Source organism: Bos mutus, chromosome 13 (genome assembly GCF_027580195.1).
Source record: "Bos mutus isolate GX-2022 chromosome 13, NWIPB_WYAK_1.1, whole genome shotgun sequence".
Classification (NCBI taxonomy): Eukaryota; Metazoa; Chordata; class Mammalia; order Artiodactyla; family Bovidae; genus Bos; species Bos mutus.
The window spans coordinates 1,156,520-1,171,340 of NC_091629.1; the positions used below are offsets into that span (position 1 = coordinate 1,156,520).

At 41.6% G+C, this 14,821-nt stretch overlaps 1 protein-coding gene across 4 annotated transcripts in view; it reads left to right on the forward strand.

Annotated features, from left to right (window-relative positions):
• The first annotated feature begins 302 nt into the window (after positions 1-302).
• USP6NL (USP6 N-terminal like) overlaps positions 303-14,821 on the forward strand; it is a 139,633-nt gene continuing 125,114 nt past the window's right edge. Inside the window, exon 1 of one of the 4 annotated variants that reach the window (XM_070380892.1) lies at positions 303-483. The gene's annotated coding sequence lies outside the window, so the exon portion shown is untranslated. Of the gene's footprint in view, positions 484-706; positions 761-12,194; positions 12,214-14,821 lie in introns of those variants that run through there. The other 3 variants (XM_070380893.1, XM_070380894.1, XM_070380895.1) reach the window with 3 other exon arrangements.

Here is a 14,821-nt window from a genome sequence, read left to right on the forward strand (position 1 = left end):
CGCCTGGGCCCTCTCTCTCTCTCTCCCTCCCTCGGGGTCCCGGGGGCCGCTCCTGGCTACGCTTCCTGGGAAGCGGCGCCAGCACCCTGCGGCCCTGGCAGCGCGCCCCCGCGGCCGGCGGGAATACGCGGGAGCAGCGCGCACGTGCCGCCGGGAAGGGGCCGCCCGGGCCGCGCCAAGATGGCGGCGGCCGCGGCCGCAGCAGCGACGGTTGGCGGCGGCCCGTGAGGCGGGCGGGGCCGGCGGCTCGGAGGCGGGGTCCCGGGTGAGCTGCTCTGGGAGGCGGGGGGCCGTTTCCATAGCGGCGGCAGGAGGTGTCGCGCCGGGGAACTTCCTGGTTCCCGGGCTCGGCTTTGCCGGGATCCTCTCGGAAGGGAAACAATGGGGCGGAGGGCACTGCGGTAGCCGCCGCCGCTGCGCCGGGACCTGCTCGGCCCCCGGGGACCCCCCGCCCGCAGCCTCCGCCGACGGGACCGTTCGGAGGTAAGTTCATTTTCCCCTTTCCCACTGCGAGGGGCTGGCGGCGGCGGGGCTTGGCGGGCTTCCCCCGGACACGGACTCGGAGGTGGCCCTGGGGAGCCGGACGCCGCCATTCGCGGCCGCAGGGGAGGTGGATGAGCGGCGCTCCCGGCCCCCGCCCTCGAGGGGGCCGGCTCCGGAAACGCGCGCGGCCGTCCGGCCCCCGCCCCCTGAAGCCCGGACCGCTGGGTGCTGCGGGTGTGATTGGCAGGTCGGCGGGCGCCGGGCGAGGGGCGCCGGGGTGCGTGCGGGCTGGATCTGGCTGGGACGGCGCGGGAGGGGGACCTGCCGACCGGTGAAGGGGGCTCGTGGAAGGGGCGGGGGTCGGCCAGATCCCGGGGTAGGGGAGACCCGCTGCCTCTCCACCCCCCCGGCAAGTTTCGGTCCCCGGGAGACGTGTCTCCCTTGCAAGTTTCAGTTGCGTCCTCCAGAGTCCAAGTGGGCAGGATCGAGGCAAACTTTGTTCTTTTAAAATTATTGCCTTCCTGCCGCGGAACTTCGTTTCGACTAGGCAAGGGGAGGATGGGGCTGAATGAGGGCTTTGGAGAACCTGGAAATCTGTGCGCCTTTGCAAAGTTTGCAAAATACTTGGGAGCTCACAGCCGGGTGTTGGTGCGGCAGTTGTGATGCGGGCGAACGGTTACTCGTAGGTATTTTAATTGAAATTGTGAGGGCTCTGTGGATCCACGGGTGAACATTTCTGTACACTGAAATGCCCCCCGGCCCCCGCCCTTCATTTTAATCCACAGATGCTTTTTAGTCGGTAGATTTCATTAGGAGCTAAATGAATCGCTTATGGGACTGGGAAGGAGTTTTGAATTGGAGCAATAACAAGTCATGGAAATAATGTGACATATAGAAAAAAAGTGGGGACGCGGTTTTAAGTACTTTGCTAGAAGAAAGTTATTTCAATCGTGTATTAATCCATTTATAAATAGAAGTAAGTCTTTGGGATACTTAATATTTCGTAGCGCGGAGGTCGGACAAAACTTTAGATACCACCCTGCCCAACTCCCTCATATATTGAATCTATGGGAAGTTCTGTTCAGGAAAGTCAGGGTGCTTTTTTCTTTTGTGAAGTCATCTTAATAAGAATCAGATTAGGCAGCATTAAATGGACGGTGGTTTATTTGCTTTTATTTCTCACTCTGTCAGACCGTAAAGTTAAGAAAAATGATACTGAGCTTGCCTTTTTTAATAGTAAAGTTTGTAAACATCATCTAGTTTATTACTTAAAATGGATATTGTTCCTATGTTATGTTCTATATAGCCAATTGAAATATGTAAAAATGTAAGAGAAAAGAAGCTACACGAATAAAAGTATAAATTAAAAAACCAGTGCCTTAATTGCCAGTACAGGTATTCTGAGTTAATAGAAATTCCTTTGCTGATTATGTCTTTAAAGAATCACTCAGGTGTTACAAGGACATCAGAGAAGCATCATTTCCCAAACATTAAGAACCTGGGCCCTAAGTCTTGCTGTTGATGCCTACTTAATGTTTTTAACTAGCAGACCTGGCTCTCTGGGGTTAGGGTTATGTTTCTGGTGAGAATAGCCCATTACCAGTTATGACATTGTTTTGATATGAAATAGCTCCTTGGGAGGACAGCTGCCATTGGTTAAACAAGCCAGTAGGTACAAGTGTTGGCTTTGGCACCATCTGTTAATTGGCTGGTCATCCTTGGGAACTGAGGCAACTTCCTGGTATGGCAGATGCAAGCTGGGTCCCAGTGCCAGGCAGAGGTTGCAGGGTCAGTTTGGTTTTTGGTCAGTTCAGTCTTTGCCCATGGTGTTCCCATCTATCTCAAGGTACTGTTACATTTTGCAGCTATTGAAGATGAGTGAAAAAGAGACCAGTAAATTTAAGCTAGTGGCAAGTTGAAACAAAATTACTTTGATTGTAAATGCTAGTAATGTTAAGGCAATTTGAAGTCCTGCAAAAAACTTAAAGACACAATACCAGAACTTTTAAGAATTGCTGCTTCAGTTAGAAAGTGGCAAGTGATTACATTTTCTGGTTTATGCTTGCAATTTCACTTCAACCATTTTTGTTTTGTTTAGTGAAATAGTACTGTTACCAATAATACTCTGATCGTTTATTACCAGAAAGGTATAGTTTCTCCTTCAGTGTGATTTTTGAAAGGTGTATTGTCTTGCTAGATATGATTTATTTATATTTAGTGTCTCATTTTTTCCTTTAGAAAGTGTCTCAATTTTTACAGTAAAAGTCAAAACCAAAGTAATATTCATTTGAAAGAAATCTGACTTCTACAACACTTCTTTATAGTATGTGGACATTAGAGCCTGAGAATTAATCACAGACACTTGAACTCTCAACTGGTCTCTGCCATTTCCAGGTTATGGCATTTCATGAAGATAACTTAGTTTTTAAAGGTTGTTTCTTTGTAAAATTGGGGAGAATTATAAATTCACATTTGTTTATTCAACAGATATTTCTTGGGTGCCTTCTTGTACGCACAGCCTTGTGTCATGTACCTTGTTTTGAACAACTAGAGGGATCAGTCCTGTGAAGTACAGTACATGGAACTATAAAACCAGTCACCAGGGAACCTGACTTGATTGGGAGGGGCAGGGCAAGCTGTCCTGAGGAAGTTGCTGGTAAGACCTGAAGGATGAGGAAGAGATGGCAGGTGGAAGGGTGGGACACTGAGGATGAAGGAGCGTGTAGAGAAGAGAATGCTTGTGGGTGAGAGAGTTCTCTCTGTGGCACCTGTCCCACCACTGTTGCTTGTGGGGCGAAGGTTGGCTCTTGGCCTCATGAGCTGTCATCGTCTGAACCAGGTGGCTCAGCCTTTGTAGAAAGAGAGTCCGTCCAGATGACTCCGACCTCGCTAGACTGGTGATGACTGCACACTTTGGTGTCCACTACTATACAACTCTGGCACTGATTATTTGATAATTTCTATATCTGTAAAACTGGAATTAAATGTTAAAAAAGTTCTTTGATTTCCTTAGACAGACTGTATAATATTGGTGTTTTAAAATTTGATAACATTTTCCTTAGAAAAGCTCAGACAGCCTTATTTAAAATGTCTAATCCTCACAAAATGCAAGTAGCAATTCACTGTAAGCTCTGGAGTTTCACATCTTGTTTGGTTAAGTATTTGGGGCTGTAAAAGGATTACTTAATTATCCTCTGAGAGAGGTATATGTTGCACCTGTGTCTTGATGACATTGATACTGGTGTAGAAGTTTTCATTTTATCCTGGAGTTTTCCTTCACTGAATTAACAAGGGAATTAAAAAATATTAGAGTAATGCTTTTCATGAAATAAGTGAAAGAATATCATTTTAAGCTTCTTAATATATTAATTTTGGTTGTCCTCTATGCTCAGTCGTGTCTGACTCTTTGCAACCCCATGGACTGTACCCTTCCAGGATTCTCTGTCCATGGAATTTTCCAGGCACGAATACTGGAGTGGATTGCCATTTCCTTCTTCATTGAGTGTGAACTCAGAGCAGAGTATGGAATTTTGCAGGCAAGAATACTGCAGCGGGTTGCCATTTCCTACTCCAGGGAATCTTCCCGACGCAGAGATTGAACCAGCCTGTCCTGCATTGGCAGACAGATTCTTCACCACTAGCGCCACCTTAGAAGCCCCCGCATGCCCTCTAAAAGGTGGAAAATGTGTGAGACATATAGTACATAGTTGAAATCCCAACGTACACGTAGTGCCAGAGCAGAGGGAGAAGAGTAAGACATTCAGTATTTGAAGTAACAGATCAGTATTTGAAGAGATACTTCACATAGATGTATTCTAAATTTTAGAATATTTCAAAATGAAGCCAAAGACTGAAGAATATCCATAAAATAACCCTCTTCCCCCAAATCTAAATATATCACAGTAATCTAGAGAAAACAAAGACAGAGAATATCTTAAAAGTGAAACCATTTACCTCAGACTGGGACTTGAACCCATGTACCGTGACTCGAACCCAGCCAAAACCCAGTTTGGGACTCAAACTCATGTGGCTGGGACTCGAACCCAGCCAAAACCCTGCTTGGAACTTGAACCCACGAGGCTGGGACTTGAACCCAGCCAAAATCTTGTTTGGGACTTGAACCCAGCCAAAACCCAGTTTGTGACTCTAACCCAGCCAAAACCCTGCTTGGAACTTGAACCCACGTGGCTGGGGCTCAAACCCATCCAAACACCATGGTACCTGATTTAAGGACCTAGTAAAGCTCAGATTCTTGATGTCCCATCGCATAAAGAATTCAGTGAGAGAAAAAGTGATAGGTAAGAAGTGGATTTATTCAGATTCAGAGAGAAGCACACTCCACAGAGTGTGGGCCATCACAGAAGGAGAGTGTGCCCTTAGTGATTTTACACAGATCAGTAATGGCAGATTAATATTTTATTGTGGAATTAACGCAGCGTTTGTAAGCCAGTTAGTTCTCTGGGTTTTTTTTTTTTTTTTCCTCCTTGTTTCTTTTTGTTTGTTTTCCTTTTGAATCTTTTAATGCTTGTTACCATATCTGTAGTTAGAAAAGAAAAGGTGAAATAAGGCTTTGAAAACTGAGTGACAATGGAAATAAATGTGGAAAGTAAAATTTATAAAGGTTAGGTATGTGAGTGGGGGATAGATATTTCTGTGTATTTTGCTGATGCCTGTTATAAAAAATGAACTGGCAGATAATAACAATTGATATGAATGTTTAAAAATTAAGAGGGATGTATTTGTCTCACCTGTTCCATGTTCCTTTTTTCTGGATTTGTTTTGGATTGATTTAAAAAAAATAATTATTCCATTTCCTCCTTTTTTTAATTAACTTGGGATTATATATTCTTTTACTCTTCCTTAGTATTTGCCTAAGAAATTCTAATCTTTTCTCTACTTATCAAAGTGTAATATTGAGACTTTCACCCTTTTTCCAGATAATGTAAGTCAATTTTAAAACATGTAAGTCAATTTCCTTCCTTTTTTTTGTATTTCATTGTTATGTTTCAAAATGTATGTATGTTTTATACCCCCAAAGACCTATTTCTATTGTTTTGTACCATTATTATTCAATCAGGCTTACTGCCCTTTTCTTCTTTCTTATGTTACTGACTTTCTGTCTGGAAAAATTTTCCATCTGCCTGCAGAATACCCTTTAGTGTTTTCTTTAGAGTGGATTTAGTACTGACAAAATCTAAAACGTTTAGTTTGAGAATGTTTTTATTTCACGTACATTCTTGAAAGATACATTTTGCTAGGTATAGAATTCTAGATTGGCAATACGCACATACATATATTTGTATATTCTTTGGAGAAGAGATTATTCTATAATATTTGTCTTTGTTGCTATTGAGAAGGCAGCTGCTGTTTATCACTTCTTCGGTGATAATTTCTTTCTTCCTCAGGCTATTTTCAGGCTTCCCTTGTGGCTCAGCTGGTAAAGAATCTGCCTGCAATGCGGGAGACCTGGGTTCCATCCCTGGGTTGGGAAGATCCCCTGTAGAAGGGAAGGGCTCCCCACTCCAGTATTCTGGCCTGGAGAATTCCATGGACTATATAGTCCATGGGGTCACAAAGAGTTGGACACGACTGAATGACTTTCACTTCACTTTCATAGGCTGTTTTTAAGATTTTCTTTTTGTCTTTCAGATTTGATTTCAAATGATCTCTCTCTCCTCTCCTCCCTTTTCTTTTCATAGCTGTTTATGCTGTGACCTGGTGTCTTTCATCTGTCTTGGATAGTTTTCAGCTGTCATCTCTTCTAATGTTGCCTCTCCCCATTTCTCCTGCTTAATCTTTCTGAGACTTCAGTTACCCAGCGTTAGGTCTCGGTAACTCCACTGTGTTTCACCTGCCTTCTGGGTTTTAATTTTTTTTTCTAGTGGTTCAGTTTACCTCTGGCCTTTCAGTTTAGTCTTCATCTCTAATTTGTTCTTCAATGTATTCATTTTCTGGATTCTTAATATTCGTTGCTGTATTTTTCATTCTAGAATTTCAGTTTGGTTCTTTTAAAAATCTGCTATGCCACGTCTATAGTTTATAATTCCCTGTCAAAATGTGCAAGCTCTTCACATGTCTCTGAACAGAGTAAGCAAGTAACTCTGTCCCAGAGTCCTGCAGAATTTTTCCTGTGGTCTCTTATTCTTTGAGGAGTGTCAGCTCCATGTATCCATGCTCACTGTGTACTGTTCACTGTATTTGACAGATTATTTCTAGAAGTAAATGTAGATTTAGATGAGGATTTTTCTGTTGCTTTTGCCAGGCACTTAGGATCACCTTGATTCAAATTGAGATTTATTTTAGTGTCTGTGCAAAGACTGGTTTGGTTTACTTTTTGTGTTATCCTTTCTTCTGGGATTCAGCTTTTTGAGGTCTTATTACAGACGGGGGTGTGGCTCCCTTAGTGGCTCTTGTACTCTGATTTGCTGTCTTCTGAGTCCTCAAGTCTGCTTAAGTATAAATTAGCCCCTCAGGCACCTTTTTTGATTGGGTAAACGTTTCCAGGAGGAAAGAAGCTCCAGGCTTCTTTGTATTACAATTATTTCTCCATTCTGCTTTTAACAGATATCTGCATTATTTCCAATTTTGGACTGTTAAAGCATTCTTATATATGTATTTTGTTGAACATATAGACTCCTTTCTTTTGGAAATATCCCTAGAAATAGAATTGTTGAGTAAATATGTAACTCTTGTAGTTATTATCAGTTTTTCAAAGTGGTTGTACCAGTTTTTAACCCTTTGATATTTTTAATAATTAAAAAATATACTTTACGTGTATATATTTAAGTCTAGGTTTCTGTCCCTAAGAATGTTGTGTATTATGTGGCCTAGCTTTGTTGGAAATGCAGGCCCCCTGTCTTTTATGTAACTCTCATGAGTTTGTGTTTTACTCTCCCAGCTGATGCTTAGTTATTGGTAAATAGAGGCTTACTAGGATAATCTGGTTGTGAGATAGTAGACTCATTTTGAAACAGCATCTTAGAAACAGCATCTTAATCTGTATTCAAATGAGTACTAAGTGTAGTTACCATTAGTAGACTGTATCAGTTGCTGAAGAGAAATTTCTCAAATTTCTTTTTAGAAGTTGCTTTTTAAAATATTGAACCCTATTTGTCATCAATTTATATCACATTTTATTGTTGGTTTGAATTCTAAGCTCCTTCACCAGACTTGCTTGGGAATATTTTTCTTTTGCAAACCCTTTTTCCTCCAGAGTTGATGATCTCTCATCACTGAGGATTGCCAAAGGAATATCATCTGGATTCCCCCTTAAAATTTAGGATTACCTTTGATTACTTCACTGTTAGTCTTTTTGACTTCCTTCCAAGTGTCCTTTGAATCTGCCCTTCTGTCCCCCTTTTCAAACATAACCGGCATTTCAGACCAGTTTGTTTTAGTTCATACTTGGTTTATTGCAATAATTTATTAATTGATTCTAGTTAATAATGGTGAGGGATTAGAATCTTCCTCAGTTATCCATTGAATTGAAATTGATTTTTAGGTCACAAACCTTTTAGTGCTCGAAAGAGAACTTAAAAATTGTTTCAACTCCTTTATTTTATAACAAGACCAAAAATGGACCCATGGTAATCCATGTGCCAGATATATGAGATATTTAGTTTATGAAAGCATTTTTTTTCCCCATGCGTAATCCCTTGACTCCCATCTTTTTTGGGACTTTTGTCCTGACTGCGTTCTGTTAGTTGGGACCAGGTTTGTGTCTATTGCTGTATCTTGAGCCCTTTGAAAAGTTTTACATGTTGTAGAGCTGAATTAGTATCTATTGAATGGATGGATACATACTTGTGTTTAGAATCCAGCTCGATGTAAATCCTTAATGTAGGGCCTGGAATCCTGCCTACTTTTCTTTATAGTTCTCATCGTATCTGCTATAGGGCTTACTATTACAGTTGTCTGGAATTTTTAACTGACTTTTAAATTTTATTTTTATTTATTTTTGGCTGTACCGGGTCTTCTTTGCTGTGCATAGGCTTTCTCTAGTTGTAGTGAGCAGGGGTTACTCTCTTTGTTGCTGTGTGTGGGGCTTCTCTTGTTGCAGAGCATGGACTCTAGAGCCTGTAGACTCAGTAGCTGTGGTGCAGGGGCTTAATTGCCCCGCAGCACGTGGAATCTTCCTGGACCAAGGATTGAATCCGGTGTCCCTTGTATTGGTAGCTCAGTTCAGTCACTCAGTTGTGTACGACTCTTTGCGACCCCATGGACTGCAGCTCGCCAGGCTTCCCTGGCTATCACTGACTCCCGGAGCTTATTCAAACTCATGTCCAGCGAGTTGGTGATGCCATCCAACCATCTCATCCTCTGTCGTCCCCTTCTCCTCCCACCTTCAGTCTTTCCCAGCTCAATGTGTGCTGTGTGCTTAGTCGCTCAGTCGTGTTTGACTCTTGCGACCCCATAGAGTGTAACCTGCCAGGCTCCTTTGTCCATGGGATTCTCTAGGCGAGAATACTGGAGGGGTGGGCTGCCATTTCCTTCTCCAGAGGATCTTCCTGACCCAGGAATCGAACCCAGGTCTTCCTCATTGCAGGCAGACTTTACTGACTAAGGTCTTTTCCAGTGAGTCAGTTCTTCACATCAGGTGGCCAGAGTATTGGAGTTTCAGCTTCAGCATCAGTCCTTCCAATGAATATTCAGGACTGATTTCCTTTAGGATGGACTGGTTGGATCTCCTTGCAGTCCAAGGGACTCTCAAGAGTCTTCTTCAACACCACAGTTCAAAAGCATCAATTCTTCAGCGCTCAGCTTTTCTTTATAGTCCAACTCTCACATCCATACATGACTACTGAAAAAACCGTGTATTGGTAGGCAGATTCTTAATCATTGGACCACCAGGGAAGTCCTTAACTGACTTTTAAAATGAAGCCAGACCCCTGATAATCAGAGATGCGGTAGCCTTTATTTTAGCTTTTATCTGTAGACCTCAGGCATTATGTATAGTTCTGATAGGATATATTAAGTGCATTAGGCAAATATAAGGTAGTTTGGAAATACCCACCTCTCTGTAACTGAGATAGGAAAGGAAACCTTGGGAAGGACATTTGTTTTTCCTAAATACCTAGAAGTTGCCCAGTGTAAAGCTACTAGAATTTGATAAGTCCTTCTGGAAACCTAACTTAAATTCTACCTGCAGAAGGGGAAATCAGATCTCATTCTTATCTGCTGTTTCATTAACATACACGTATAAACAAACCTAGGAAATCGGATGATTTCTCATTTTGCCCATCTCCTTCTCTGATCTTATTAGTAGGAAGTACTTCGTTAATTTAGTGAATGGGCTAAATAAACCTCCTTTTACTCTAGCTGTAGTAGAAGATTGGCTTTACTTCTTTTGAGCAGGGAAAACACAGAAAGCCTTGAAAATTTAGAATTGTGTTTTGGGGGGGTAAATTGCAGAGAGAATGAATATTCTTTATAGAGAGCTCAAGAATTGTGAAAGTACAGTGGTGAGACCATCCATGTCAATGAATGACTTTAATAGTCATCATTCATTGGACTACAGCCCTCCAGGCTCCTCTGCCCATGGAATTTTCCAGGCAAGATTACTGGAGTGGGTTGCCATTTCCTTCACCAGGGGATCTTCCCGACCCAGGGATCAAACCTGCGACTGTTAGTCTCCTGCATTGGCAGACAGTTGCTTTACCGCTGGCGCCACCTGGGAAGCCCACTTTAGTATTAACTGAAGTTATTTGTTTATCTGGCATGAGAAGATATTACCCTGGAATGCCCTGACATATTTATTTCAACCATGAACTGTGCACCTGAGTTAAGGGGAGGCGCTAGAATTGCTGGGATGTGAGTTCCATGCGAAAGGGGTCTTTGGTTTGTGGCTGTGTCTGTGGAGCCTGGAACACTCCCTGGCTTGTAATAGCTGCTCAGGAAATATTTATTGAATGAATAGTAAATTTGTATATTATCTGTTTTATTGTATATTATTCTATTTTAAATTTAAAAATTGAACATTAATCATTTTAAGTTTTGGTTTATAAGCCTTTGGGGTATTACATTTAAGTTCTCTGAGACATCATTTCTGATATTTCGTATTGGTTGTGAGAAGGTTGCACAAAGGACATTGGAGAGCATTCATTCACTTGTCGTTAAATCTTTTTGAGGTGTTTTTAAGTGGATACAGCAAACTCCATTCCATGTAAATTAACAGCCATTCATTTACGCAGTCCCTCATTATTGCACATTTAAGTTTATAATTTTTTTTTTTTGCTGTTACCAATAATGCTTCAAATAAGAAAATTTTCTTAAGCTTTTTCTTGGGATGACAGTTCAGTACATAGTAATTTAGCAAAACAGGGTTTAGGAATTTCTACTAAAAAATGAACTTGGGTTATACAGCTGTGAGATCAGAATCTCCAGTGATCAGATAGCTGAGCAATGCAGCTCATTGGGAAGGCCACCTTCTTCTGCATCTGGATAAAGGATGAATATCCGTCTCTTCACGTCAGTTCTGTCTTGCATTTTATAGTGAACCTGGCTATCACTTGTATTTGTCTCTTTCTCTTAAAGACTAGGAGAAGGCAATGGCACCCCACTCCAGTACTCTTGCCTGGAGAATCCCATGGACAGAGGAGCCTGGTGGGCTGCAGTCCATGGGGTCGCTAAGAGTTGGACACAACTGAGTGACTTCACTTTCACTTTTCACTTTCATGCATTGGAGAAGGAAATGGCAACCCACTCCAGTGTTCTTGCCTGGAGAATCCCAGGGACGGGGGAGCCTGATGGGCTGCCATCTATGGGGTCAGATAGATTTGGCCACAACAGAAGTGACTTAGCAGCAGCAGCAGCTTAAAGAATAAGTGAGTCACTACGACTCTTTCTGCCTCTTAATTATGGCTTAAAGATTATAAATACATTTACCTCTTTTTTGCATGTGGCTACATAAATTTCTTTTATAATCATTTCTGAATTTTTCTGGAAAAGTTTTGCCTTTCATATTAAAATATAAAACATTCTGTTCATAGAAAGGACTATATGTAATAAGAGTGTTATATAAGTCTAATTGAATGATATGTATATGTCCTTTCTCTCAGCTTAAGTGGTACAGTGTTAGCCCTACCCTCTTATATCTCCCTATAGCTCCTCTTGTCTTACGTCTGTCCCCAGAAAACCATTAGCCTCAACTCTGCTTTTTTCTTTTGCTTTTCTTTATAGTTACGTATGTTCATGTATTGTTAATTTTATTTTTGAACTTTATGTAAATAGTATCACTTTGTATGTATGTATACATATATGTATTTGTGTATATATGCAGGTGTTTGTAAACTTAGTAAAATTTTTTAGTTAAACTAAAACCCACAAATATAATTTGCATATATAGTATCTTTGCCTTTTGTATTAGTCATCTTTTGCTGTAATAATGCTATGTAACAAGTCACTGTGAAACTTCAGTGATGAGCAGTGACAGACATGTATTTCTAGCTCATAGGTTTGGCAGTCTCTGCTGGGTGTGGCTGGATTTAGTTATGTGCTAGGTGTCTCCTCATTTTGGGACCAGCAGAGATTGGGGTGCAGTGTAGGAGTGCAGGAGAACACAGCTCAGTGCTCGTAAAGCCTTCGGTTAGAACTGGTGCAGTTCTGCTCACATTCCTATCTGTCGCGTCCCCAGGCCCTCAAATCCACGAGGTGGGGAGTATCCGAGGACAAGTGATAGAAGGCAAATGAACAACAGATGGTGTCTGCTTCATCTTCCTCCTAAAAAGCCGTGTAAGAGACTTGGAATAGTTCATTCCTGTTATGCTACCTTCCTCCTAGATTACATGCTGTTTTTGTTCAGTACTTTAGGTTTGTTTGTTTTTATAACTCATCATTTCGAAATTATACCGCTAATATTTGGGTTTACCCATTTTTACAGTTCTCTTTTCTCACCATTCTTTCCTGTATTTCAGACCCCTTTTTGGCATCGTCTTCCATCTTTATGAACTATAGTTTTGGAAGCATCCTTAATGATGATCTGCTTACAGTATATTCCCTGTTTATGTCTGAATTTTCTTTATTTTGCCCCTTTTCTTGAAAAAATAGTTTAGCTGAGTTGGTACGTAATTACAGCTTAAAACTTATTTTCTCTTGGAACTGTGGAGATACTGTTCTAGTGTTTTCTGGCTTCCGTGGTTGCAGTTGATCAATCAGAGTCTGGTTGTTCCTTTGTAAGTGATCTGCTTTTGTTTCTGGTTGGTTTTAAGAACTCTTTGTCATCGATGATTTGCAGTTTCACTGTGGTATCTCTGGGTGTCTGTTTCTTTCTTTTCTTTTTCTTTTTTTTAAAAATTTATACCTCTTGGAATTTGCTGAACTTGAATCTGTACATTCACATTAATGTGCAACCGTCACCATTCATCTCCAGAACTTCTTTAATCTTCCCAAAATGAAACTTCATCCATCAAATACTAACTCATTTTCTGCCCCTTCAACCCCTGGCAGCCGTCATTCTACTTTCTGTCTCTGTGGATTTGACTTCTCTAGGTCCCTCATCTAAGTGGAGTTACAGAGTACTTGTCCTGTTCTCCATGGCTGCTGCTCAGTCATGTTTGATGCTTTGAGACCCCATAGACTGTAGCCTGCCAGGCTTCTCTGTCCATGGAATTTTCCTGGCAGGAATACTGGAGTGGGTTGCCATTTCCTACCCAGGAAATCTTCCCAACCTAGGGATCAAACCTTTGTCTCTCGTGTCTCCTGCATTGGGAGGCGTAGTCTTTACCAGCATGCCATCTGGGAAACCGCTTTTCCTACTATGACTTGCTTATTTCACTTTGCACAATATCTTCAAGATTAAATCTGATTTTTTAAAAAATATACTTTGTGATGAGATTAAAAATGAAGATCACATCAGTTTTTAGTGGATATTGGGATTTTTTGAGTATTCTCTTTTGAAGAAGAGTTATTGTACAATGAAATAAGTTAATATTAATTTGATCTCTGGGAAGAATACTGTTAGAGACAGTAGTCTGTGATCCTGTATGTTGTGATTTATAATTCTGTTAAATTTAAGTTTTAGGTGACCAAGAGTGACGGGAATTATTTTTAGGTCATGTTTGGTGCCTGCAATAAAGAAAAGGGTATGATGGAATTTCTTTCCTTTAGCTAGAACCTGAGTTCCCTGAATATGGCTTTGTCACAAAAGTTGGAGGAGTCACTTGAAAGTACCCCTGGCTCAAGTTCCTGTAAAATGAGTTGAAAGGCCAGCTTATGCAGAAGTACCCCGATAATGCCTTTTATGTGAAACTGTGGATTTGAGACAGAGTACTCTTTCCCTCTTAGATGGTGTGAAAAACAACATGTAAGATTCTTCTTTCTCCTTTGTTTGTCCAGGCGATAGCATTTAAAGGAGGAAATCTGAAAATGTTATCTTTTGAGCTACTAAACTGCCTCATTGCTGAAAAGAATTGGTAGCCCACCTACTTGTGCATGAAGGGTTTGCATTTCAAAGCTGTGATTGGCATAAAGAGTCTTGAACGCGTGACTTCAATTATAAGTAATTTAAAAATATGTTTTCTAAGAACTACTCCATGACATTAATTCCAGCTCATGCATTGTTGCATATTTGTCAAGTACATTTATCAACTCAGATGGTAAGGTTATAAATTCAGTGTTTATAAGTCTTGTTGTCCTGTTTCTTTTGAGGTTACTATTTTTGGTGCTGAGAAAACTCCTAATATCTGAGGAACTGCAGTCCTTAAATATTTATTTGGCAGTTCATAACTATGGGTAGGAAGGGTGCACGGCTTAGTACAAAGTGCTTTGATGTTGCCATTTAGGAATTTTAAATTTAAGATAAGAAACTTCGATATAAATATGAACAGAGAGAGCAGTCCCCACAGGTGTGAGTGAGCTGCATGTGAGCTCCCGGGGCCTCTGAGTGTGTGGTCTACTCTGTGTCACAGGGTGGCGGCCCCAGCCACCCTGTGACACCAGGAAGCCTGGCCCACCACCTAGTCTCCTGGGTGGGCTGGGTGAAGCGCCAGGAAGACAGTGTTTTCATGGTGAGACCCTATTGTCATGTGGATTATTTTAGATTTTTCCATACAGCTTCTCATTTTGGGGAGAATAATTGGGTTACCTGGAAATGGAAATCATTTCATAATACCCAGTGCGAGGCCATGTGGGGAGGGGGCCAGGTGATCATGCAGCGCCCCCTGCAGTGATAGGCCACGGCTAGTGAGAGCACGTGGACCCTGCTGGCGTCGGAACTGGGCATCCTTCTGCAAGTTCACACTGCTTTCATATACTGCATGGCGTGAGTAAAGATGAGTTAGAGATGGGGCAAGCGTTATTTCTTCAAAGAATGTTTCTTGAACTGGAATCTGTTTCAGAAGCA